Source organism: Microtus oregoni, unplaced genomic scaffold (assembly GCF_018167655.1).
Source record: "Microtus oregoni isolate MIOR12 unplaced genomic scaffold, Mior012 000043F_ref0000047, whole genome shotgun sequence".
NCBI lineage: Eukaryota > Metazoa > Chordata > Mammalia > Rodentia > Cricetidae > Microtus > Microtus oregoni.
Genome location: NW_024543210.1, coordinates 18,178,436 through 18,180,891, shown reverse-complemented (window position 1 = coordinate 18,180,891; position 2,456 = coordinate 18,178,436). Strand labels below are relative to the sequence as shown.

At 43.9% G+C, this 2,456-nt stretch overlaps 1 pseudogene; it reads left to right on the top strand.

Moving 5' to 3' along the window:
• The first annotated feature begins 1,123 nt into the window (after window positions 1–1,123).
• On the top strand, window positions 1,124–2,194 carry LOC121434479 (annotated as a pseudogene).
• Window positions 2,195–2,456: the final 262 nt, after the last annotated feature.

The window sequence follows — 2,456 nt, the reverse complement described above, 5'->3', positions numbered from 1 at the left end:
AAGGTTTTATTTATTAAAATATTTTAAAAGTACAAAAATCTTCAGAAAGAAATTAAATGTAACACATTTGCTAGGTTTTTAAAATTATGTTTCTTTGTTTTTGAACTATTACACAGGAAGTTATATTTACAATCATAATTTTTTTCAGTAGGGCATCATATTTTTAGCATTTTAACCTTAAGATCTGTAAGACCATGTTTAAATGCATATAATGTCAATATGCCTATTACTAGAGGCATATGTATATACATAAACACACAGCAGGTATAAACAGTGCATTTACATATCAAGAAGTTATTGCAGTCGATTTCATGACAGGGATTTGACAGAATTAAATATTTAGGACTTCCATTTTGCATTTAGTGATTTCTTTCTTTTTTTAATGATTGAAAGAAGATTCTTCTGTCATGCAATATATTCCAAGCACATTTTCCTCTCCCTCCACTTCTGTTTGCTCATCACGCTACCTCCCCGCTTTCCTAGATCCACTTCCCCTCTATTTCCTCTTCAGAAAAGAACAGGTCAGCAAAAGATGGCAGCCAACAAGGACAACACAATATACAATATGACAAGGTGCAAGTCCTCTTGTCTAGGCTGGATATGGCATCTTAATAGGAAGAGAAGAGCCCCAAGAGCAGGCCAAAAAGTCAGAAATCATATAAAAACTGTGCTTATTCCAGAAAGGGGTGGTAAAGAAATAGTGCCTTTGTCCTTGTATCATTCTATATTTTTTCTATTTTTACAAATTAATTAATTATTAATCAGGATATTCAATTGAACATGTTTTTGCTCAGTGGTTTCTTTTGTTGTTTATATAAATAAGTTTGAAAACATGACATCAAGAATTATCTAAAATCAGTAAACAAGTATTCATATCCCACTTCATAACACAGATACCTAGGAATCATCTTTAATTTATTTCATGTTGTGTGTGTTCACTCTTTGGAGTAGGTATGACTTCATTTGGCTCTTCTGTGTTCACTCCTAAGAACCACAGTCTCTTTATATAAATATCTGTTTTCATAAAGACAATACCCAGAACGAGGGGAACCGTTGAGCCTGACTCGAACCGTGAGGAGCAAGGCATCGCAGAGCGTCAGTGCAGAGCTCGGAGGACAGCGAGATGGGCGGGGAAGAGGAGGAGGAGCGCTTCGATGGCATGCTGCTGGCCATGGCGCAGCAGCACGTGGGCGGTGTGCAGGAGCTTGTGAACACCTTCTTCAGCTTTCTTCGAAACAAAACAGACTTTTTCTACAGGAGATGAGGGGATGGCAGAGAAGCTCATCACACAGACATTTAACCACCACAACCAGCTGGCACAGAAGGCCCGGAGAGAGGCGAGCTAGGCAGGAGACTGAGCGTCAGGAGAAGGCAGAGCGGGCAGCCAGGCTGGCCAAGGAGGCCAAGGCCGAGACCCTGGGGCAGCAGATCAAGGAGCTGACCGATGAGGAAGCAGAGAGACTGCAGCTGGAGATTGACCAGAAAAAGCATGCCCAGAATCATAAGGTCCAGCTCAAGAATGGCAGCCTTGACTCACCAGGGAAGCAGGATGCTGACGAGGAGGACCAGGAGGAAGATGAGAAAGACAAAGGGAAGCTGAAGCCCACCTAGGCAATGGAGCTGACCTGCCCAACTACCCCTGGACCTAGACCCTGTCAGAACTAGATGTGGCAGTGCCCTTTCCGGGTCAGCTTACGGCTGAAGGGGAAGGACGTGGTGGTGGACATTCAGCGGCGACACCTCCGGGTGGGCCTCAAAGGACAGCCACCGGATCATTGATGGAGAACTGTACAATGAAGTAAAGGTGGAGGAGAGCTCATGGCTCATTGAGGATGTCAAAGTGGTGACGGTGCACCTGGAGAAGATCAATAAGATGGAATGGTGGGACTGCTTGGTTACCAGTGTCCCCGAAATCAATACCAAGAAGATTAACCCTGAGAACTCCAAGCTGCCGGACCTGGACAGTGAGACTCGCAGCATGGTGGAGAAAATGATGCATGACCAAAGACAGAAGTCCACGGGCTTGCCCACCTCCGATGAACAGAAGAAACAGGAAATCCTGAAGAAGTTCATGGATCAGCACCCAGAGATGGATTTCTCCAAAGCCAAATTCAACTAGCTCCCGTGTTTGCCTTCCTGAACTCTTGGGACTGAGCCCCTAAACTTCCTTTCCCACCATTTCCTGGAACCTGAGAACCTTATGGCTGGGACAGTCATGAAACATCCCAGGCATGTGAGCTCCAAGGCTTCCCGGAGATGGGCTGTGTGTTGGGGGTCTCCTCCTCGCCATCTGGCCTGTTACACATTAAAACTATTTACCTTGAAAAAAATAATACCCAAAGCAGCACATTTGCATTATGTCTATCAGTGACACACGTTCCTTGTCCCAACACTGCTTTATGAGCAAAAATTCAACAGATTCATACATCTTTCAAGATATGGACATTGAAAATTTT